This window comes from Gorilla gorilla, chromosome 17, assembly GCF_029281585.2.
Source record: "Gorilla gorilla gorilla isolate KB3781 chromosome 17, NHGRI_mGorGor1-v2.1_pri, whole genome shotgun sequence".
Taxonomy (NCBI): domain Eukaryota; kingdom Metazoa; phylum Chordata; class Mammalia; order Primates; family Hominidae; genus Gorilla; species Gorilla gorilla.
In genome coordinates, this window is record NC_073241.2 from 94,949,480 (window position 1) to 94,975,881 (window position 26,402).

Consider the following 26,402-nt stretch of genomic DNA (forward strand, 5'->3'; position numbering starts at 1 on the left):
AGACACCCTCAGGCCTTATATCTCCACTCCTATTGGCAGCAGTAGCTGCCTATAACTGCTGCCATCAGTGGCAGCTCTTATTCTGTTAATAACTTCTGGCTTACATTCTCTCACCAAAACTCATATAAGCTGCTTCTCTTATAAGCGGCTCTTGGTATCAGGACTCCCAGGAGTGCTCAGACAATGCTCACAGAATCCCTGTGACTTCCTCTCAGTTCATTCAGTCTGTAGCTACTCTATCATCTTTGCACTCACACTAGTGCTTGCTTTCAAGCTTAGCACCACTAACATTTGGGGTGGATGTTCATTGTGGGAGGCTTTTCTTTGCGTTACAAGATATTCAGCAGCATCCCTGGCCTCTCCCCACTAAACGCGAGGAGCACCCTCCCTAGTCGTAGCTACAAAAGATGCTTCAAGACACTGCCAGATTTCTTTTCTGGAGGGTAAAATTACCACTCCCTTTCTATGTTGAGAACAACTCTAGTGGAAAATTCACAGGAGCAGAATTTTTAGAAAATATTATCTTTCCTGATTTGCATGGAGAGATTCTCTCCTATGCTATATCTACCTGTCTGCTTCTTATTTATTTTCTAAGGCAAAAGATGGCATTCTTTAAGATTAAATTATGTTTTGTTTCATTTTCTTTTCTTTTTACTCTATATACATCCTGATTAATATGGTCACCCATGGCTTCATTATTAACTGAACTTCTGTTTTCTGAGGAAAACCTCCCCATACTCCTAGTATAGGTCATAGGGTTTCTTACACATTCTCATAAGCCTGTTGCTTTGCTTCAGAGCACTTACTTCGGGCTGTAAGCCTTATGTAACACATTCATAATTATGATACTGTTTTTATTAATATCTATCTCCCACACAAGGCAGTAAGTTCTCTGAGAGCTGGACATACATTTTGTACAACCGCATATTTCAATAGAGCTCAGAGACACTAAATCCAGGCTGTAAGCCTTATGTAACACATTCATAATTATGATACTGTTTTTATTAATATCTATCTCCCACACAAGGCAGTAAGTTCTCTGAGAGCTGGACATACATTTTGTACAACCGCATATTTCAATAGAGCTCAGAGACACTAAATCCAGGCCTAGGAAAAACTCGGATTTCCCCAGGCTACACATAAAACATACTCTCTGAATAGCTGTCCTAAGATTATTTCTGACGATACTCACTTAGTTATTTTCAAAAAACCCAGTAAGTCCCAATTCTGTAGACTCAGTCTTCTCCCAGTTGCAAGATTTATCTTGACTTAAAGCATTGAGTACTTTATCAATACCTTCACTCAAGAAAATGTGGCTCCTGTCTCTGCTAGGCTTAACCAGGACATATGAACTGCTGCTCATTTGTTTCATTTTTGTTCCCCAGGGTATAGCACTTTTTCTATACTTGCATTTAGATTTATTATTTTTATACTAGATTCTCTTTTACTCTCTATTCTTAGAATTTGATTTAATTTGACCCAGTTGTCCTCATTTGAGTCTGCAACTCTTGTCCATAATCTGTTGCCTGTGGACAGACATTCTAGTACGCTAATGGTCTTGCATTGTGAGTATGACTCACAACCTGACAAAATGTTTACCTACTAAGATACTCATTTTCTTTATCATGGTTCAAGCTTTATGACTAGGACTTTTGCCCTGTCTTAACATACACTGACGGTCAGCACACCACAGCCTCCAAATGACCTTATGAGACAGGCAAGTCTAAAGAATAGTTCTGAGTCTTCCCTAATGTCTCCTTATTGTAAAGAAATAAATTTGCTTCAAATATAATTTCAAAATATGGCAATTATATTCACATATAATGCATAATTAGATATTCACATTTACCAGCAAACACAAGGAACAACAGAAATTAAAAATAAACTGAGCATAAAAGTTATTTTATCCATGTAACAAATGTTAATTAATTGCTCATTGTTTACTTGCCAGACATTACTCTAGGCTTTGGGATACAACAATGAACAAAATACAATATAATAATAATTATTATTATTATAAATACCTGATCTCAAGGATTGGTTCCACCAGTAACTCACTATAGAGTTGTAGATAAATTAATTTTTTTTTAGATTCAGTTTCTTCACTTGTAAAATGGAGATTAAGAATATCTAATTTGCATTGTTATTGGAAGGCTTAAATGAAACAATATATATGAAGCAACTAGTGTAGTGCTTAGAATAAGAAAAAGTCAGCAAATAGTCTTTTTTTTCAGTTTAAAAAAAGTTTTAGAAGATTCTGGCCGGGCCCGGTGGCTCATGCCTGTAATCCCAGCACTTTGGGAGGCCGAGATGGGCAGATCACGAGGTCAGGAGATCGAAACCATCCTGGCTAACACGGTGAAACCCCATTTCCACTAAAAATACAAAAAATTAGCCGGGCGTGGTGGCGGGCGCCTGTAGTCCCAGCTTCTCGGGAGGCTGAGGCAGGAGAATGGCGTGAACCCGGGAGGCGGAGCTTGCAGTGAGCCGAGATGGCGCCACTGCACTCCAGCCTGGGCCACAGGGCGAGACTCCGTCTCAAAAAAAAAGAAGATTCCAAAGTTTTTTTTTCCAGCCATAACACATGACAGTCTGAGCTATGCATTAAACATGAGAAAATAATATAATCCTAATTCTCTTAGTAGCATAAATAAATTTAGATGTAAAATATGGAGGCCTCCTCAGAAAATTTGACGTGATTATAATTTTATACAAACCTGATACAAACTGACTAAAGTAATAATCATTTTACAACTAAAACTTCCTAAAGTTATTTTTTTCTTTTAAACAACAGGAAGAATTAATATTCACTTGTAGAGATTACTGTACTTCTGGTATAGAAGAATAAGCTCCTAAAAAATGATCCTGTCATGACTAGATAACAAGCTCCTCCCTCTCAAGGGGGTCCTCCCCATTAGAGTCTTATAAGTACAGGATCTGCACCTGAGAAAATCGAGTGCTTCCATAATTGTTGTGGGCTCATGTACATTGCCTACCTCATCCACTTTAAATAGTTCTAGTCAATTTGATGCTGAAAACCTTGACTCTTTCAAGGAAGAGGAACAAAAGAAAGAAAGATTGAAAAGGAAGAGTAAAACTGTCTTTATTTGCAGACAACATCCTTGTGTTTGTAGAGAAGCCTGAAAAATTATTAGCAATAAAAAATAAATGGATAATATTGCTGATTACATGATCAACAAAATAAGTGATTGTGCATCTATCTAATGGTAATAAGCACATAAAAATATAATAAATATATTATTTACACTAGCCTCAAAATATATACAATGTGTACCATAATACATGGTAGATACATGGAAAACTAAGAAGTATTGTTAAAAGAATTAAAGAAGGTAAATAAATGAAAACATATTATCGTTACGATTGATGACTTAATGTTGTTAGATTAACTATACTTTCCAAATTAATTAGTTTCAATGCAAATCCAGCCAAAATCCCAGTGGGCATTTTTGTTTTAAGAAATGAAATTGATAAGCATATTACAAAACAGAGAAAAGAAAAGGACCTAGAAAAGTACAAACAACCTTTAAAAAGGGGAACAAATTCAGAGCGTGGCGCGTGTCTATCATCCCAGCTACTTGGGAGGCTGTACTGGGAGAATTCGCTTGAGCCCAGGAGTTCCAGGACAGCCTGAGCAACACAGAAAGATCTCGTCTCTAAAAAGCAAAACAAAACAAAAAAATATAAAACAAAGAAAAGAAAAATAGAGGAGTGAATGTGAAGAAATTTGCTACCTGATTTCAAGACTTTCTCAAAAAGTAGAGAAATCTGGAGACTGTGATATTGATACAGAAATAGACAATGAGATTTATAGCTCAGTAAAATAGAAAAAAAAATTCTGTTAAAGACAAAAGCAAATTTAAAAGGGGGCTTAATTCTCTCTGTTGACTATAAAGAAAGGGATTTCTTCCCCCTCCCTTCTTTAGAGCATTTACTTTAGAAAACTTGTAATTCTGTTATTTCCCTGTCTCTTTGAAAGGTATGCAAATCTTTTTAAATGCTAAATAAGCCTCTTGTCAGTTAAGCAAACCAGGAAACTCTTTCTTAAAGCCCTTGAGGACCTCTGTCTCTTTGAAAGGAAAAGATCCCTCAGGGAAGACCGCGCCTCTCTCTCTTGTTTATGTGGTAGGATCAGAGCCTAACGGGCTGAGGCCTTGCTCCAAGACTACCGCCTGTCATAAAGATATGAGAAGTCTGTTTTTCCTTTGGATAAGCCAATTAGATACCACAGATGGTAACCCTAATTACCTAATAAATTTAGGAAAAGCTATGAGTGATAAATGGTGCTGTCAAATCCCTTTATTTGAGGACTAGTTTATCATGAGAACATGTATGTAGTGGTTTGTATCTGCTTGGCTATATAAAAGGGTGATATTTTCTCTCTACAATCTTTTAACAGATTGCCTGTGCGGGGAAAGTTTTCTACTTTGTGGAGAGGTTTTCCGGGTTTGGAAAATATTCGTTTCCTATTGTAATTTCCTAACAGTACACACCAGGTCCTGCCACTCCAATGGCTGAAACTTAACTGTGGCTTCCAATGTCTCTTTGGTAAAGTCTTGAAGTTTTGCACTGACCTATAAGGCCATGAATAACATGGCTTTTCTTCCTTGGACAGTCACAGATCAAACTGATTTTTCCTTCACCCTCTATGCTCTACTCACATCTTCTATCTTGCACATTTTTCTAGAGAACCATGCTCTCTCTCACCTCTGCACTATTGCATGTAAACTTAGTTCTGTCTTGAACACTTGCCCCATAAGGAAATTATCACCAAACTAATATCTACCTATCCTTCAAATCCTATAAACATAATTTATCTGAGAAGCATTCCTTCCCCAGAAGAATTAGGTTTCCTTGTTTATGACCCTGTTGTATAACTTCTCCCATGTAGTTGTCTCAGTACATATTAATGTCTACTGTGCCTGCCAGACTATGAGAAGGTAAGGATCAAATCAGCTGCCTCCTCAGCATCTACCTGAATGATATGCATTTGGCAACCTCTTGTGGAAGTTTGTTGAATGCAGACATGAATAAGCTCGTGAATAACCCCGTGGAGTAAATGAGATTGTTTGGAGTAACCTGCTAGTCAGAAGTGCTGTTTTCATGCTCATAAAAGTCACTACAAACACGTCCAGAGAACAAACATCTAAATTTCACAATATTTATTTTTCAAAATTCCCTCAATATTATCACTCACACCAGGTAATATGGCTAAGAATATTTGTTATTTGTAATAAATATGTAAAACAATCTAATGTCATGTTGGTATGTTCTGGCAATACTTAAATATCAATATTCATAGACTTTCAACTATGCAGAAACTATTTGGTATCAGAGATGTGGTGAACATCTCTGTACCCATCATCACGTAACATTAATATTCAGAAAATTGCCACATTTTCTCAATGTGCTGGAAATTTTAGTGTGGTATAAGCACAGTCTCAATGATGTAGCCTGTGATTTCAATGGAAAAAGTAGAATGTATATGTTCAAAGGAAATACTGATTATGATTCACAGCATCTTCTGCAGGGAGAATTTCTTCATGTTTGTATTTCGATTGTGGATCTGTAAGAGGATAATTTTATAATTCATATTTTATTTACTTGGTCATCATGGTAAGAATGTCTCCAAAATGACGGTATTTCTACTTCATTCTGCTTGTTTGGTGAGTTTGGTGTGCAGAACTTGAAGGTAAAAGTAGGTACTGTAAATATTACTTGAACCCAAGTATTTAAAAAGCTTAAAATATAAGTTAAAAAAAAAACTCTTATGCACTTTCTCCTAAAACATATTATATAGAAATATATAAAAGAATGTTCTGCCAAAGTAAACCAAATAACTCAGAATGAGGCATACAGAACAAGTATCATATCTTTATTCATTATATTTTTGGATGTGTGCCAAGTCACTAGAACAGATTATAGGAGTAGCAAAATTCAGAAGTAGCCTTGGGACACTTTCTCACAGCTTTAACCTTAGTTTCTTTCCCCTGAGAAATGGATATATTAGTTTAGCTAATGAGCTAATAAATGTTTTGCTTTTCTATGTCAAATCCAGTTATAGGTGCTAAGTTCAGAATATACCAAGGGTTAATATGTTCTCCCAACCTGAACCGTAAGGGTAAACTTTGATTCCAGAAAATATTAACTTGTTATATTCATTGAGGTCTAATTGAAAAGAAAGCAAGAAAGGGAAGACAGGGAGGAGGGAAGGAAGAAGGGAGGAAGGGAAGGAAGAAGAAAGGAAGGAAGGGAGGAGGGAAGGAGAAAAGGGGGAAGGAAGGAGAGAGTGAAGGAAGAAAGAGAAAGGAGAAAGAAAAAAAGGGGAAAAGAGAGAGGGAAGAAATAAGGAAGGGAGGGAGAGCAATGAAAACAATGCAAGAAAAAAGGTGAATTACATTTATAATTACTTTTATAAGGTTTATGATTATGGCTTAAAAATGAGTGTAAACTACAACATACTTAGTTCGTCTATGTGTTGTAATTGAAGAATTTAAAACTTCCTTTAAAATCCCAGCTGTACTAACCTTCACCCTTTCTGAGGCAAATTAATTATAGAGTAGAGTATGTGAGGGTCTTTCAGGTGAGACCGTAAAAACCAAGGTCTTGTCTGGTATGTGTGGGTATTAAACATCCCCTGGCACTCTCTCACAGAGCTAGAGCTAATCCTGGTGTGACCTTGATTAAACTTGTTTCTCTTCCATCTATGAATTGTAGCAGCCTCTGATGGCAGATTAGTTAACTCTGTATTGTGTATCTCATATGTATGTATATATATAGGAAGTTTATACATATATTTATATATTAACTACACAGTATGAAATTATATATACAAGTATATATATGTGTGTGTACATATACAAGTGTATACATATATGTGTGTGTATATACAAGTGCATATATATATATATATACATGTGTATATATTTGTATGCGTATATATAAACGTTGCAGGTTAACTAGAGAGCTACGTAGCACATCCAATACCAGCTTACCCATAAGTCAACTTTAGATCTTCCCATAAATGGACATTGTTTGTCCTATAGCTTTATATTAAGAAAATTAACAGCTACACAGGTTTGATTTTTTTCAAAACATAAGATTCATGCATATAATCTATCAAGAATAATATCCCCATATTTTTAACAAAGATTAAATCCTGGTTTTTAGAGTAATCAAATACCTTATTTTTGAGGAATACTGAATAGTTTGAAGATTAAATAATCTAGGATCAGTGAATCTATGATTTTGGGCACTAGGCAAATTTAGTTTTGCCAAATTGAGAAAAATAGTGAGGCTATCTGCTTAAAATTAAAAAAAAATTAGATCTCAATAATTAGGCCTGCGACTCATGAAAGACTATATTCTTTCAAGCTATACGTGGTTTAGTGCCCAGTAAATCAGTAAAGTTCAAGGAGTTCATCCATACATCTGTCAAATCCTATTAAATTTTTACTTAATTTAGTAGACATGGTACTGTGAATTATTACAAATATTATCCATAAAGGAGAAAAAATACAACCCTTACAAAATATCACTGAAAAATGTTTCTTAGTCAATTTTTATTTGGCGCTTTCATTAGAAATTGGGACTTTGCAAATACCTGATTAAAATAATATGACTTTCCCACAGATTTATTTCATTAGTGGTGATTCTACAATATTTATATTCTTTTTGTTTGTTTTAAAAAAGTTAATTTGATTAAGAAATGTAAATATCCTGATGTTGATCGAATGTTCTTTCAGTATAGATAATAAATCATGGATTCAGTAGAGTTAACGTTTTCTTATTTGAAATACGATTATTCATCATTCTTAATTGCCTTACACTATCTTTACTCTTACTACTCTTCCAAGAAGGTGTGCAAAAGAACTTTATAGATGAGTTATAGATGTCTACTGGCAACTTTACAAGGACCTTTTCAAATGGTAGTATAGTGTAGACTCAAACTTTATTGTAATCTCTATAATTTATATTAAAGGTCAAATTGAAACTATTTTATGTTGAATAAGTAGTATATTAAATGACATATGGTCAGAGGCAAAAATCCTCTGGTTCAATATTTATGGTATGCTGAAGTGCCATATAATTATATTCTCGAATTTGGGATTAGGTAGAAAAAAAACAAAGGTGAGTCATAGCTATTTGCTTCCCATTGCTTAATGCACTCAGGCATTTCAGCAAGTTTGCAGGACTTAAATCTATGTTTTATGCCTATTTCATAGAGACCTTATTTGTGCTTTATTAACTAATCTGCCAGAAAAAAGACCCTCACCAAGAATTAAATATATTGGCACCTTAGTCTTGGAGGTCCCAGCCTTCGGGGCTGTGAGAAAATAAATATTGTATAAGCCAATCTATCTACAGTACTTTTTATAGCATCTCAAGCGAACTAACGAAGTATAATATCTATTTCTGCATTATTTAACATATTTGAATCTTTATATTTAAATTGAATATCTTGTAGAGAACATATAGGTGGGTCTTATTTGATTTTGATCCACGCTGGTGATCTTTTTTAATTGGCGTATTTAGACCCTTAACGCTAAATTATTTATATAGTTGGACTAATACCTACCATTGTTTGCAAATATTTTTTAGTCATTGCAATTTTTTTATCAGTTTTTCCTCTATTCTGGTTATCTCTTGTTTTCATTGAGCATTTCATAAGATTCCTTTTTAACTCTTTTTTAGCACATCAATTTTACTTTAAAAAAATTTATCAGAGTTCCTGGAGTTTAAAGTTTACATTTTAAACTTCTCTGACTCTACATTCAAATAACACTCTACTGCTTTGTATGCAGTGCAGGTAGCTTATATTCCCAATTCCTCCCGCCCATTCCTTATGACTTTGCTGTTATTCATTTCACTTATTCATGTGTTATAATCATCCGATGCTATCATATTGTTAATATCATGACTTTCAACAAACTGAATTTTAAATCAATATAGAATAAAAAATCTAAAAGATTTTATTTTAGCTTAATTCCTTCTCTAATGCAGTTATATTATTTGATTCAAGTTTCTTACCTATATCATTTTCCTTTTCAATGAAAAACTTTAAACTTTTGGTCTATGTGTCTGTTTTTGTACCAGCATCTTGCTGTTTTCATTAGTGTCACCTTGTAGTGTAGTTTGAAATTGAGTATTGTGATGCCTTCACTTTGTTGTTTTTACTTAGGATTTCCTTGGCTATTCAATCTCTTTTTTGATTCTGTATAAATTTTAGAAAAGGTTTTTTTCCTAATTCTATGAAGAATTTCATTGGTATTTTGGTAGGAATAGCATTGAATCTGTAAATTGCTTTGGGCAGTATGGCTGTTTAAACAATATTGATTCTTCCTATACATAAGCATGGAATGTTTTCCCATTTGTTTGTGTCACCTCTGATTTCTTCAAGCAGTATTTTGTAATTCTCATTGTAGTGATCTTGCACCTCCCTGGTTAGCTGTGTTCCTAGGCATTTTATTGTTTTCGTGGCTATTGTGAATGAAATTGCGTTCTTGATTTGGCTATCAGCTGGGATGTTGTTGGTGTGTGAAATGCTACCGATTTTTGTACATTGATTTTGTGTACTGAAACTTTGCTGAAATGTTTATCAAATCTAGGAGCCTTTGGGCAGAGGCTATGGGGTTTTCTATGTAGGTAATCACATTGTCTACAAACAGGGATATTTTGGCTTTCTCTCTTCCTATTTGGATGCATTTTATTTCTTTCTCTTGCCCTATTGCTCTGGCCAGGACTTCCAGTACTGTGTTGAATAGGAGTGTTGAGAGAGAACATCTTTGTATTGTTGCAGTTCTCAAGGGGAATGATTCTAGCTTTTGCCTATTCAGTATGATGTTGCCTGTGGATTTTTCATAGATGGCTCTTATTATTTTGAAGTATGTGCTTTCAATGCCTAGTGTGTTGAAGGTTTTTAACATAAAGGGATGTTGAATTTTATTGCAAGCCTTTTCTGCACCTATCAAGATATTCATGTCCGTTTTTTTCTTTAGCTCTGTTCATGTGATAAATCACATGTATTTGTTTGTATATGTTGAAACAACATTGCATCCCAGGGAAAAAGGCTACTTGATCATAGTGGATTCACTTCTTGATATGATGCAGGATTTGGTTTGCCAGCATTTTGTTGAGGAATTTTTCACCCAGGATACTGGCCTGAAGTTTTTCATTTTTTTGTTGTGTCTTTGCCAGGTTTTGGTATCAAAATTGTGTTGGCTTCACAAAGTTAGAGAAGAGTCCCTCTCCCTCCATGTTTTGGAATAGTTTCAGTAGGAATGGTACCAGAACTTTTTTATACATCTGGTAGAATTCAGCTGTCAATCCATCTGGTCCTGGGCATTTTCTAGTTGATAGGGTTTTTATTACTGATGGAATTTTGGAACTTGTTATTGGTCTGTTCATGGATACTATCTGTTCTTGGTTCAATCTTAGGAGGTTGTATGTTTGTTTGTAAAAAGCCATTTCTGCTAGGTTCTCCAGTTAGTGTGCACAGAGTTGTTCATAGTAGCCTCTGAGTGCTTCTTTATATATCTGTGAGCTCAATGGTAACATCTCCCTGGTGGTTTCTGATTATGTTTATTTGAATCTTCTCTTTCTTTACTAGTCGAGCTAGTGGTCTATCCATGTTTTTTAAATTCTTTCAAATAACTAAATCCTTGATTCATTGATCTTTTGTACAGTTTTTTATGTTTCAATTTCCTTCAGTTCAGCTCTGATTTTGGTTATTTTTTGTCTTCTACTAGCTTTGGAGTTGGTTTGCTCTTGATGATAGGTTGTTAATTTGAGATCTTCCTAACTTTTGATCAGGGTATTCACTGATATAAACTCCCCTCTCTTAACACTGCTTTAGCTGTGTTACAGAGATTCATGTTTGTTGTATCTTCTCATTAGTTTTGAAGATTTTCTTGATTTCTGCCTTAGTTTCATCATTGACCCAAATTTTATTCAGGTGCAAGTTCAATTTTCATATAATTATGTGGTTTTGAGCAATTTTCTTCTTATTGATTTCTGTTTTTATCATGCTATGATCCAAGAATAGAGTTGATATGATTTCAGTGTTTTTGAATTTGCTGGAGATTGTTTTATGCCCAATTGTGTGGCCTGTTTTAGAGTATGTGCTCATGTGCAGAGAAGAATGTATATTCTGTTGTTTTCGAGTGGAGAGTTTTGTAGAGGTTTATTAGATCCATTTGGTCAAGTGTTGAGTTCAAATTCTGAGTATCTTAGATGGGTTTCTGCCTTGATAATTTAATATTGTCAGTGAGGTGTTGATGTATCTCACTATTATTGAGTGGTCATCTAAGTCTCTTCATAGGTCTCTAAGAACTTGCTTTATGTATCTGGGTGCTACTGTGTTGATCACATATATACTTAGAATAGTTTGATCCTCTTGTTAAATTGGGCCCTTTACTGTTATGTAATGCCCTTGTCTTTTAAAATTTTTCTTGGTTTAAAGTTTGTTTTGTCTGAAATTAGAATAGTAAGCCCTGCTTTTTAAAAATTTTCTTTTGCTTGATAGATTTTTCTCCTCCCTTTATTTTGAATCTATGTGTGTCATCACATATGAGGTATGTCAGTTGAAGACAGCATACTTTTATGTCTTGTTTCTTTATCCAGTTTGCCACTCTGTGTCTTTTAATTGGGTAATTTAGCTCATTTTCATTCAAGGTTAGTATTGATATGTCCAGATTTGATCATGTTGTTGTGTTGTTAGATGGTTGTTATGCAGAATTGTTTGTGTGATTTATTTATAGTGTCACAACGGTGTATACATAAGTGTGTTTTTGTAATGGATCATAATGGTCTTTCCTTTTCATATTTAGCACTCCCTTCAGGACCTCTTGTAAGGCAAGTCTGATGGCAACATATTCCCCTAGCATTTGCTTGTCTGAAAAGGTCTTTGCTTATGAACATTTGACTGGATGTTAAATTATTGGTTGGAGATTCTGATCTTTAAGAATGCTGAATATAGGCCCCCAGTCTTTTCTGGCTGGTAGGTTTCTGCTGAAAGGCCCACTGTTAACTCAATGGGGTTCCCTTTGAAGGTGATCTGCCCCTTCTTTCGAGATGCTATTAACATTTTTTGTTTCACTTGAACCTTGGAGAATCTGATGACTATGTGTCTTAGGGATGTTTTTCTTGTGTAGTATTTCACTGCGGTTATCTGCATTTCCTGATTTTGAATGTTGACCTCTGCAATGAGGTTTAGGAAATTTTCATGGAAGATATCCTCAAATATGTTTTCCAAGTTGCTTGCTTTCTCTCCTTTTTTAGGGATGTGAATGATACATAGATTTTGTCTTTTAAAATAATCCCATATTTCTCAAAGGTTTTGCCCATTCTCTCTCTTTTTTTTTTTAATTGTTGTCTGACTTATTTCAGAGTACTGGTCTTCAAGCTCTGATATTCTTTCCTCAGCTTGATGGATTCTGCTTGTTAATACTTGTGATTGTATTCAGAAATTCTTGAAGTGAGTTTTTCAGCTCTATTACATCAGTTTGTTTTTTTTATTTAAAGAGCCGTGTCAACTTTCATCTCCTGTATCATTTTATTTTATTCCTTCACATCCTTAGATTTCTCCTGAATGCTGATGATCTTTGTTCTCTTATACATATGCTGAATTCTGTTGCTGTCATTTCAGACATTTCAGCCTGGTTAAGAACCATTGCTGGAGAACTAGTGTGATCATTTGGAGGTAAGCAGACACTCTGGCTTTTTGTGTTGCCAGAGTTCTTACATTAGTTCTTTTTCATCTTTGCAGGCTGATGTTCCTTCCGTCTTTGAAGTTACTGTCCTTTTCATTTTTTTTATTTTGCTTTTTGCTTTTATCTTCTTTGACGTCTTCAGGAGTTTGATTGCAGTGTAAGGCAGATTTAGTTGACTGGCTTTGTTTCTGGAAAATTTTAAAGGGGCAAGGCTCAGCTCAGCAGTCCTGGGCTGCATATTCTTACTCTGGGGGCTTAGTACTGGCCCCTAAATTTGTTCTCTGGCTCCTCAAGGTTAGAAATCTGCTGGCTGGGGGGGCTGAGATGTTCCTTGACTGCTGGCCAGAACATTCCGCCGGGGGGTGGCAACCGAAGTGTTTCTTTGGGCAGTGGCAGCAGAATTCATGATTGTTTTCATGTGCCAGCAGCAGTGGCAGCGCAGTGAGTTGCATGATTGTTGGCTGGGGCTGAGTGCTGGCAGGCACTGGAGTGTTTGGCTTCCAGTAGAAATTCACAGCAGTAGTAGTGGTGGCATGGGAAGGAGGGCAGTGGTGGCATGGGGAGGACAGCAGGGCTGCCTTGTCCATTTGCACAGTCTCACCAGCAGTGATGTCAGTGTGGGGGCGGGAAGTACCAGCGACTTCTGTGTGCATGTTCATGTTGGTGGTGGTCATGGCATGGGCCAGGGGTCAAGGACACTGGCATCTTTGCATGCATTTGCACTGGCAGCTGTGTCAGCACAGGGGCAGGGCACTGGTGGGTGTGTGGCTGGCAGACTCCATTTGTGGCACAGAACCACAGGTCTCTGTTCAGTATATTAAATATATTAAATATTAAATATATGAATATTAAGTCCACTCTTTTCTCACCTGTAAGTTTTCTGATGAGGAATCCAATGTGTTTCTCTATATATTTCTCACATTTCTTACAAGGTAAAATTACTTTCCTCCTCTGGATTCACCTAAGATTTTTTTCATTGTGTTTGGTTTTCTGCAGTCTGTCTATGACATACTTAGGAATGCATAGTTTGTTTTTTATTATGTTTGGTGTGTTTTTCTTGTGACCTCAGTGCTCTGATGGGCTCAAAAAGAGTTGTTTGTTTTTTTCTGCTTTTTTCTCGTTGTAAGCATAAGAATGACAACTCACAAGCTATGCACATGTCATAGTTTAAAACTTTTTCAAAAATGTCCCTGAGAAAGGTAGTACTATGTTCAGATTTCACATATCCCAGAAAGAGAGAATTCACTGTGCTCATTCACAGGAATGAGCAGTTCATCATGAGACAAGTTTTACAACATAGACTTAAGTTGTAACTAAGTCCTTGCAACTTATGTATGTTCTTACATAATTAAGAAACACTACATTAAATAATGTTTTATTACAGTATACTAAAGTATTTAAACAAACTTTTATGGATGTAGTCAGAAGATTTTTCATAAAAATAAAAATATTATACTGATATAACAATTTTGTAGATACAGTAGAAATTCTATAAAAATGTTTTAAAACCAGAAATATATGTCTAAACACTGAGAAAATAATAATATTTAGTTATGTACTACTTATGTGTCCTTCCATGTGGTAGAGTTTATGGCTTGGTGAATATACATACAGTTATAATTTCTTTCATGCTCAAAGAAATTTAGTATCATAAAACTAATTGATTAATATTCTACCATGTATCAGACACTGCACTAGACACAGGCGACTCAAAGTAGTGCGCCAAACACACCCCTTGTGCTAAAAGTGTTTGTAAGTCAGCAGATACATAAATAAGAAAATAAATATATAATTAAAAACAAAAACAAAAATTCCTCTGCAGTCCCTCTGCCTCCATATAGGCCACATTTGATAAATATTTGCCAGAGAGATATTTGATAATACTGATATCACTGATTCAAATCATCTGAATATTAAACAAGTTTTTCCACCTCTTTGTTATTTAGAAAGGTCATCTTACTGGCTAAATGTACCCTAATAGGCATTTAAATTTACCAAGAAACTTTCAAGCTACATGTATCCACGTGGTGGACTGTCATGAACCACTGTCTGCCATGGAGCACTGCAAATGCACCAGGGCATTGAGAATGTATTATGCTTTGTTCAAGCCCTAGACTTACACACATTGTGAACACATAGTTTGAAGTGCAATTTAGTAAACATTCACTGGAAAACAACAATTTTACTCTGAAATGTTTGTCTATTGTTTTATTTAAACATTTAGGCATTTACTATGAAATATTAGAAACATGTTTAGGTGGGCAAATAGGATCTTCTATTGCATCACTGATGTAACTAAATTATTCCCTGCCTGCCTCTTAAAGTACACACTCACATAGACGTAGATAGACGCATATTTTTACCCTATGTGTGTTTGCATACTCTGTTCTGTTTCGTATACTGTAATGTAAACCTTTACTTGGATACTTATTTTGTAAAATGGTGCATTGCAAAAATTGAAAAGTGAAGATAGAATAAGAAATCACATCAATGTTCTTTCCAAAATTGTATTGACAAAATCTTAACAAAATATTGAAAATAAAGTTTCTCTGAATGGTAGTTTTATCTAGGTAAGATGATCAGATTTTACTTAATTAAAAAATATCTGAGTGTTAATTTGGTGTTGCTGTTTCTTCACTGAATGAAACGAAGCTTTAATTTTCAGTTTGTTCACCAACATGTTCAGTGCTAGACGAAATTTCAAACCAAAGAATTTTTCAAGTGTTAAAACCGTTTTACCATTTGTAACTCTAATCTGATTTGGAAGTGTGCAGTTTAAAATGTTAACACTGTGAAGCACATACTGTGTTTGCTATTTAGAGCAAGACTGCAAGCTGAAAATGACCCAAACCAACAATATGTGTTGTTTTTGTTGTTTTGCATACTCAAAGGAGTTTGTGCTTTTTATTCCAGCAAATGGCAGTTTATTTTATTTCATAACCATTTGAGAGGTGAAATAAATCTTGCCAGGTTTCTCTCTACCACATATCTGCTATATGAAAAAAACTGGTTATATAGTTTACTTATTTTCTTCTCTGGAATAGGAGGAATGTCTTTCTTCAGTGCCAAAATTAATAACACCACCTCATTTACTCACATTAAAAAGGAGATGTTCTTAATGCTTAAGAGAAAGAAAGCAGTATTAAAATATATTTCAGTGCTTTCGCAATTTTTTAGTAATGTTTCCAGATATTTTATCAGAATTTTCTTCTTTAGGAGAACCAGGAAAGACGGAAAGGAACAGAAAATCTGTGAATGCTGGTGTTGTATGGGTGGGTCACCACCTTCCCTAACAGAGAACTTGAGATTTTTCTTAGGCTTCAGTTTTTATCATTTTGATGAGTTATGGAATTTGGTAGCTTATTATTAGCTATAAGCCACTTCAAAGTGGAAAAGAATCTGCCATTGACAGGAACAACACCTCAGACAGCTTGTGAAAGAGGAAGAGATATCTTCGGCAATGTAAAATGGGTGTTTAAGAGCAAAGAGCTCTGTGATGGCTGAACTTTATTGAGAAGATTGGAGAAAATAAAGATGATCCCATGTATTTTTGTAGTGTACAGAGATAGTTTGTTCTAACATTGGCATTAAAAAGATTAATATATTGACTCAATTTTACATGTATTTTTTCTTACTAGGGCAGAGATGTTAGGAGGTATATGGGTAATTGTGTTATAGATTAATATTCTGACATCAAATGGTAATATATTTATGATTTTTCAATTATATGGGGCCCAAAGTATTTACTGATGTAAAAGCAACAGATCTTTCTTCTAAATGACTTTTCAATTATTTTATTTTCTGCCTTAATAGAACTGAAGGAGTTAATAATAAGTCAAAACTTACACTAAGGCATGACTTGAAATATGGATTTACGCTTGTCTGAATGATCCTATATAGACCAGTAGGATGTGAGTTTTAAGGCTGGAGATTTTCTGTCTAAGGAATGTGTTTAGACAAGGGAAGCCACCATCAATCAAGCTTCCTGTGGAACACGACAGCTTGGTGGATGCCCGGACTCAGCAAGAATGCCTGGAAGTCCGACTGCCCCACCACACGCTGCCATTTGTGTTATTTCAGAGGGACACTGTGCATGATGCTCTTGGTACTGTAAAGCCTAACAGAAATTTATCACAGGGGTTGGCAGCTCGGCCACTCTTTTTGTCAAATGTTAGCTCTATCAGTAAGCACTAAAGTGTTAAGGTGGGATTGAATTGCTTGACACAGAGTGAAACACATCCAAGTGAAACTCTAGAAATGAGAAAAGAATACGTTCTTCTGTTCTTTTGCTTAAGTTCCCAACACAGTTGTGTGGGAAGCATATATTCTTTCTGGTCTATCGTCTTCTAGTATCTGAAGACCCGGTAACTTCCATACGCACAAATTAGACAACGTGGGGGAATATAAAGATACTGTCAGATGCAGAGTGACAGAGACTAAATAATTCAGAAGCTAGCTCCTTTTCTTTAGTCTGCTTATAAAGTGCTTTTGGCATGTGATTGATAGATATTGTCTTAAATCTAGGGGGAAAAGTTCCAGTAAAAAAGTTCCATGTAAATTCTCATCTTTTTCTTCATACTCAAAACATACACACAAAGAGAAGCAAATTAAGTCTCAAGGTTGTATTTGTTCAGCATGCTAAAAGACAGAATTCGTATCCTATAAGGTGCATATACTTTAAACCCAATTCAAACACATTCATTATTTGGAGGGCTAGAAGGAGCCAGAACACTTTTTCATCTATAAACTGCTGTAAGGCCTCTGTAGAAATACTTAGGCGTTCGAGTTGAGTTTAGTTTTGTATTTAAAATTTTAAGTCATTTGTATTTTACCCATGAACATTTCATTTTGTTTAATTGGGATCTGATTGCAGTTGCCAAGATTAGAAATATTGCATCATTTGTGCTCAACGGCATATTGCATGAGCTTTCAAGTAGTTTCTATACATGTATTAAACCTTCACCTTAAACATTTTAAGGCGTTCTCTGTCACATAAAGTCACATACTGGATATATTCAGTAAATAATAGTAATTAATTATTTAATTTCTATTCTAGAATGAAAATATTATTCATTTGTATATTCTGCTTTATTATACACCATTGTTATAATGAGTAGGAAAATGTTGGCAGATACAGACTCTAAATGCTATTTTTCTATTATTTGAAGTCCCTAAGTCTGAGAACAAAGATGATATCCTGCAGATAATTCACATTAATTATTTTTACAAGTTTCATATTGTTATCTTGCATATTATATTACATGAAATAATAGTTATAAAAATTATTACATCTTCACTCCAAATAGTGGCTGAACCAGCACTGTTGGCAAGCTGTGATGTACAAACAATGGGTCTTGCTGGGTATTAGTACAAATGCACAGATTAAGTTACTAACCATTCTCTACCTTTGTCTTTTACCTACATGTGTTATAGTCTTTCCAGTCATTTTTCTTTCTGCTATATATTTTTTTACCCCAAATAACCCTTATTTATGTGCTTGTCATTGTCCTTTTGCTCGCCTCTGTCTCATATAGAAGTTGCCTCCTAATATTTGATGGCCATTAAGTACTAAATTAATGACTAATAATTAATTTTATAATGTGTGTAATATTTCCTGTAAGACTTTAATTTGAATAAAAACTTAAGTAAATTCATAAATGTGTATGTAAGGGTTCTAACTCATGCACATCATAGCTCAGTGCATTGCCGGTTTGTGGCCGAAGCCTGTATTACCAGGGTCTTTAGTACCAGAGTCTGGTACCTCCATCCCTGCTCCACATCCATACCTCACCTTCCACCCTGTGTCCCGTGTTTCTGCTGATGCTCTATACTGCCACTGTCCTTACTCAGTGAACTTACACCAGGAGTAAGAGATGTTGGATGAATTCTTCTGCTCTCTCATCCTGCTCACAAGCCATGGTTCAGAGATGCAGTAATTTTTTTTCAGGCTCTCTGAAGACATCCATTTAGGTTGGAAATTTTAATTTTTCATGAAACTTGGTCATACATTTTAATGTATTTTCTTTCTTCCTTGATTGCCTCAGATGACTTCCCCTAGGATCCCACTCCCTAATAAAGTGTTGGCTCATAAATTTTCACATCCAGTCTTCTTTTCTAAGGTAGTCAAATTAAGAAGTTGAGTAGCTAGAGCTACTCTGGAAAGCATATGATCAGATGGGCTTTTGGAGTTTGCCAAGAAATCTGAAGTCAGTATGAACTTCGTTTCTAGCATCATCATTATTAAAACTTCACCTACGATTAACTGTGATAGGGTACAAGTGAGTGGTAATCTGCAGAGGAGCAAGGATATTGCTTTTAGGCCAATAACCAGAGTCTAGGTAGGTATGGCTTGGCACTTGTGGTGAAGCTGAATTCTTGCTTTGGAATTAGTGTACATATATATATATATATGTTGTGTGTATATTGATAATTATACATTAGTATAATATATATGTTTAGTATATGTATAATTAGTCTGTGTGTATATATATATACACATACATATACTGTGTGTCAGTAAGAGTCAGAAAGCTTATAGGGATGTGTTAATAAATTTACTATATGTATTAATAGATTTACTACATGTACATTTATTATATGCATTAATAAATTTACTATAAGACCTGAGATCTCACCCTTGTTTCTCAGGAGGTCCTAGAATCCGTCCTTTCACTAAGGCAGTGTAAAATTTCCTAATGAGGATGTTATCAAAATGTTTGAGAAGCTCAATGGTAGGTGTCCTTGGAAAAGAGCATTGAGAGTTAGAGACCCTGTTGTAGACCTGCCCCATATCAATGTGAATAATAAGAATCTGGAATGTTAGAGGCCAGTGGCAATACTTATTGTCAGAAGCAAAGAATGCAAATAACTTAATGGGTATAGTAAAGTGACAATAAAGATGTCTGAATCTCCTACCACAATTAAAGTGGCTGTACTGAGCACAAGGGATATGAGAGTCAAGCAGAGGTTTCCACAATTTGTATAAGAAATGAAAATAAGTGAGATTTTGCAAACTTTCATCCACTACAATGCAAAATATATATATATTTATATATATATATATTTTATATATATATATATATATACCCTTATCTCAATTTCCAGATCTCAAATTAGTTCACATGACCATAATATACTGACTGACAGGAAGACAAGGTCATCTCGTGGAAAGATCCTTCAATACCATAAATATATGGTCAAAAATACTTTGATCATGCCTCAAAGGACCTGCAGCCACTTCTTCAGGGAGCTGTGCACTGAGGAAATGGGGAAATATAGACGTTTTGAAGAACTTTTTGTATAATGTATGAGCTGAAACCAGAGTCCTAAGATGCCATCAGGGTTCTCAAGTTAAAGGGGGATAATGGAGGTCAAGGAATGAATGAGGAGGTGACCCAAGTCCATCTCACTGTAGACACAGTGCATCCATGGACTCAAGCTATACTTGTAAAGTACTAATATGCTTCCTGATTAGTTTATTTGGGTTGAATATATTTACCAGCTGGCAGAACTTTCATGTTGTTTCTCTCACCTGTAAAATAAGAGCTGTTATTGTAGAAGGGGAAAAGTGAAAGCCAAGGCAACAGCCCACCCCACATTCCCATCCAGGAGTTTACATTGGGAGCAATATCTCATCTGAGGAGGAAGTTCATGTATTAATGCCACCATCAAATATTTGAAAAATTTAAAAAATTTAATGATAATAGTCTCCAGTATTTCCTCTTTAAATCTTTCAGTTCACCAGTCTAATCTCAGTTAACAACCACCACCAAAAGATGGATCATTGTAATTCATAGTGGACCACTCTTAATTAGCCTCATTGGCAGCTCCTGCCTGCTATTAGCACAACTTCTGAAATTGGTATAAGGCTTTGGATTTGTTAAGGACATTTCTCTCAATCCTCTTAGCACGAAGGGCTCAAATCAGGTCATTTTTACCTGTTAAGGACAACATTCCCCCCTGCCTTTTTTTGCCACAAGGATAAATTAACTCTCTTGCCCTTTATTGTCAGATAGTCTGTAAGGATCATGACCATTTTGACCTTCCTGATAGCATCACCGTATTTTACTATATCAAGGAAAATTGGCCTAATTAGACAAGGTGAACAGGAGGTGGCCAGAACTTTAGGTTCTCTAATAAGATACACACATGGCGAACTTGATAGATAAACAACAAAAGGACTCAGGAGCCTACAACACTAGTACATTTTAAGGAATCCAGTGATTTGGAATACTCCCGAGCATCTCCTCTAAGCTAGAGGACAAATGTTGCTCTGTGCATCCCCTACCTGAGAAAGAAGTACAGCACCGGGTGGGCCATTTTTATTTCAGAAGTAAAACAAAAATACTGCTTCAATGTATCTTAATATAGACCACACTCAAAATGACTGTGAACTGATATGTTCACAGTCATTTTGAGTGTGGTCTGGATTAAGGGGGGACTTACAGCAGGCCTGGGCTGTAGTGTGAGCTTCCCTACCTCTTTGGCCATATAACGAAACAGATCAAAATAATGCTAGAAATATACAAATTGGTAAAAATGCTGTGCAGATTCTTTAACAAGCTCCCTAAGAAAGCTGCAGTAGAGACATTTATGGCCATATCATTCTGTGTCAGAGAACTAGTCCCATTTTCTCTCTCTCTATTTCTCTCTCTTTCTCTATCTCTCTCTCTCTCTCACCCACACACACACACACACACACACACACATACACACACTGTTAGTGTGCTACTTGGTTCAAATAGAGGCCAAGTGATAGTTACTGCAAGTAATTGTTTGTTATGAGTTGTGCATTACAGATCCATCAAGGACAATGACAAGCAAGCACACCATCATTCTACTGTCAAATGTAAATGGTTATTTGAAATGGGCCTAGGAAAAATGAGAAAGAAGAGGTAAATCACATGAGCAGGTAGCTCAGGTACCTATCCCTTCTGTCATCACTTCTATTGCACTGATGTTCCTCCTTCAACTCACACCTCTGGCCAACTGACAGAATACGAGATAACTCAGGCCAGCTTCACAAAGTGGTTGATGTGATATGTTGATTGTGGTTAAAATTGGACCCCCATCAATTACAGCCCTCACTGTAGTGGCTGACCATTCTGAATGGGAATTCTGGTGAGAAGAGCTGCAAGTAGTACATGAGGTTGTCCATTTCATACCAAGGAAAAGTTAGTCAACTTATGGATGCACATTAATTACTGAGCAGTAGTGAATAGCTTGGCTGCTTGGTCAAGGGGCTGGGAGAAAAATCTGGAAGATTAAAAAACTCTTGGAAAATGCCCTCTGGATGTACTTCTGGGAATGGGCATCAAGTGAATAGAGCTTACATTAATGCCAGCCAGAGGGCATCCACCTAAGAGGAGGCTCTCAACTAGCAGATGGATGGATGACCTGACCTTGGATGTCAGCTGTCACCAGTCCAAAGCCAATTCAGCTCAGCTAAGGTGCCACCTCTTGGAAAATGTCTTCTGGATTGAGGATGCTATTACTATGAACTCAATTTTGTGCCCCCAAAATTCATATTTTGAAACCTCAAACCCTTAATGTGACTATATTTGGAAAACGGCCTTTAAAAAAGCAATTAAGGTTAAATGAGGTCATAATGGTAGGGTTTTAATCTGATAGGGTTAGAATCTTTGTAAGAAAATACACAAGAGAGCTCATCCTCTTGCTGTGAGGACACACCAAGAAGGTGGCCATCTGCAAGCCAAGAAGGGAACAGACAACTTGACAGCCAATTCTGTTCCTCACTAGGAAAAGAAATGTGATGTCAGACTAGGTTATGGCCTCACCTATTTCAATAAGCTTGAATAACATCTTTGGCTCACTAGGAACAGAATTGACAGCCAGTTCTGTGCCTCACTAGGAAGAAAATTGGCTATCAGGTTTATATGACTTTAGACTTCCCAGCTTCTAGAACTATAAGAAATAAGTTTCTGTTCCATAAGCACCCAGGCTGTAGTATTTAGCTATGGTAGCCTGATAATATGAATATACTATTCTCCATGAGGTTTGTAGGGGCCAAGGCTGTTGGCCTCCTGGAGGTTCACTGAAGTTCACTGACATGAGACAGATTGATTAATAAGAGAAAAGGCATATGAATTTGTTTAAAGCATATACAGGAAAGCTTTCAGAATTGAGACCCAAAGATATAGGGGAAATTGCCCATTTTTATGCCTAGGTTCAACAAAGTATGAACAGCTATGTAGAAATATGATTGGATAAGAGCACATGATCGAATGTTAATAGACTGAGTGGGGAAACCCTGTAAGGCCTGTCTGTTTAGATTCTTCTTGGTCTCTCTGAGCATGCATTCTTTCCTTCTCAGTGTGGGGCAGGGAGCTTCCTGGAATGAGGGTCTTATGTTCATCTGCAATCAAATAAGGTAGATCAGAGAGTTTATTTATAGCAAGTTTTTACTCAAAATATTTTTAGGTTCTGTGGCTGTTTTTCAGGAAAAGGAGTTCTGGTTTCTATGACCCACCTTGGGGAAGAGGGATTCTAGTTTCTATAGCCAGCTTCAGCGGAGAATGGGACTGAGAAACAGGAGGACAGGAGAAGGTCAGAGAAAAACTTTTGCTTCTCCGGCTGCTGCTGAGACATTTAATTTGGGGTATTGTTTTCTGAACCCCAACAGTTTATATGCAATGACCCAAATGGATGATATTAAGTATGGTGTTCCCGATACCTAGAATATGTAGGTCAGGAACAAAAGAGTGACAGCATATCTGGGTCCTATCACTACCCATCTGGGAACTCAATTATGAACTTTTGTTTCTCAGTCCACAATCTTAAACCATACCAGTTAAAGGTTCTGGTTTACAGGTCGAGAAAGCGTCTATTAGATTAGGTTAACTGAAAGCTATGAGTGACATCTGATCATTTTAGTATTCTCTTGCTGGTGTATTGGGGGGCCAACGGAAGGAGTAACAAATCTAGCAGGGATAATCGACTTTGACTACCACAAGTGCCTAGGGTTGCTGCCACACAGGAACAGAGCAGTACGCCTGGAATCAAATGAATTCACTTAGATATATCTTTGTGTTTTTGTGCTCAGTGATAGCCATTAATAGTTCATTGCAGCAACCACAACCCAACACAGACAAGACAACTAAGGACTCCAAACTCTTGAAGTAATAGTAATAGTTAATAGTAAAATGTTAATATAGTCACCTTTTGACCTATGGGTAAGAAGCAGACAGATCTAACCTCTTTTCTAAAGTGCAAATATTTTTTAAAGAAAAAAGATGTAAAATGTGCATTTTTAAAAAATGCAACTTTGAATAGAAAAATAACTGCTATTGAATGTCCAACATTTTATAGCATTCGCTTCACAAATGAAATGTTATGTATTATTTTTAAAAGTCTTGGTAAACATTATATAATATGACTCACATGTCCTCTAAACTGAATATCTATTTTCTTATCAAATTTGGGCTTTTATTCCTTCTATATCCTCATAAACAGAATAAAGACATATTTGGGCATTAGTAGCTTCTTGAATCAGTACATTTAAATTATCTTCAATATGTGAAGAGAAACGTTGAGTTTTTTCTGTCAAACATCAAAAGAAAGATTTTTAAAATAGTTGCCATGTCTCCAATTATTTAAACAGCTTGAAATTTGTACAGTCAAGATTACCTCTTCCTATGAAACAAGGCACGTCATTTTGGATAGATCATATTATAGATATATTCCTCAAAAAAATACTTTTCCCTCTAGCATAACAGCAAACATTGGCTAATGTATTTTGTTATAGTTATTCAGAATGTTTATAAAAATAATATTTAATTCTTTTTAAATTATTCATCTAAATCTAATCTTCAGTGAAGGTACACAGTGGCTCTCTTGACTGACAGTCTTCTTAACCTGTGTTGTTCCCACCAAAATTCCATTAGGAAGCATAAAATATGAGCAATTACAGATTTTTTTGAGGTTTTAAACATTATTTATACTAGCTAAACTGGCTAAACTGCTGCTGTAAATCTACATTTGCCTGCATACTGTATAATGGATTCCCCCACATAAGCTTCCTGCCCTGGCACTCTTACTTGATAGGAATCCCAAGCTCTACAATGTCAGTGAGTTGTTAATATTTTCTCAGAAAAGTCTTAAGTGAATGTGACAGTTGGTAGTAATTATTAACCTTGCATTGAACCAGTAATTAAATGATGCAGCTTGAATGGGGAGGGAGTGTGCTGCAAACTTGCCTACCCTTTGCTCAGTGATCCTTCTGATTCTTCCTGCCCTAATCTGACATTATTAAAGCTCATTATTTCTTGACAGAGCTAAAGATTTAAATCATTACATGGAACATGTCTTAGATTCTGTACACCCATTTTTAAGCAACATTTTTATATATACTTCAATTCTATTTTTTAAAAAAGGAGTAAAATGCAACAACAACAACAAAAAAAAAACATTAAATTTAAATTTCAGCTACCTTTCTGAAGAGTGGTTTGGCTAATTCCCTACATAGATTTGAAATGTACAATAATACGTGTTCTTTGCTTCTGAAGTAGTCCCTAAATTTTAGAGCCTTTCTATTTTCACCGTCAATATACTTTGTCTTAGCTAATTTAAAATACATACGTGATACAGAGATAAAAAGAGCTTAAGGGAAGATTCATTAACTGCCTTTTAAGTGCCAAGTATGTTTCTTACTGTTTGCTCATTTACCCATTTAATCCTCACATCAACCCTATTCTCCCTGTCACTTTGATGAAAAAATAACTGAGGCTCAAAGTGTTTATGTTGTTTGCTCACAATTACCAAGCTTTCCTTTTTACAATTTTGTCTCTCAGATAACTTTGAAAGAAGTTGCTTTCTGTACTGGATAGTGAGTGATAATGCTGGGATTTGCTGAATGAAGAGAAATTGGACACAAATTAAAATTTCACTCAGAATAGTTTCTGTCAGCTCTTTGAAGAGCAAAACCTGCCTAAAAGTATGGAACGTAAATCTTTCTAAATGGTCCCGAGTTATTAAGCAACTAAGAAATATTGCATTCCTGATTACATAATTCATTTCTTCTGAGAACCTACAAGAATAAAAATTACTATCACTCATGGATCCAATGAATATTTTTGGACAAATTCAGTACTAGATTGTGTTTGTGTCTTTTCTTTGCTTCTCCACCCTATCATTTTTAGGTGGTATATGCAAGCTAAGTTTATCAATACTTCAAACAATCCTCTAACTGGGAAGTCAGATCAACACAAGGTAAGTTGTAAGACTGCAATTTATCTTGCAGCTAGTTAGGACAGACACTGACCTAGGAACAGGGAAATGTATTATGCTTCTCAGAAGTAAGGTTGCCAAATTTAGCAAAGAAAAATACAGAATGCACAATTAAAATCCAGATTAAAAAAGTAAATAATTTTTAGTATACATATGTCTCCTGCAATATTTGGGACATTCTTACACTAAAAAAATTATTCGTGCATTATCTGAAGTGCAAATTTAACTAAGCATCCTGCATTTTATCTGGCAACCCTACTCATGGGACCTAAGGTGGGATATTTTTTCTCTAAAAATAGGAAGCAATGAAATAAATGTAAAATCTAAAACAGGAAACAACAGATGCTGGCAAGGCTGTGGAGAAATAGGAGTGCTTTTACAATGTTGGTGGGAGTGTAAATTAGTTCAACCATTGTGGAAGACAGT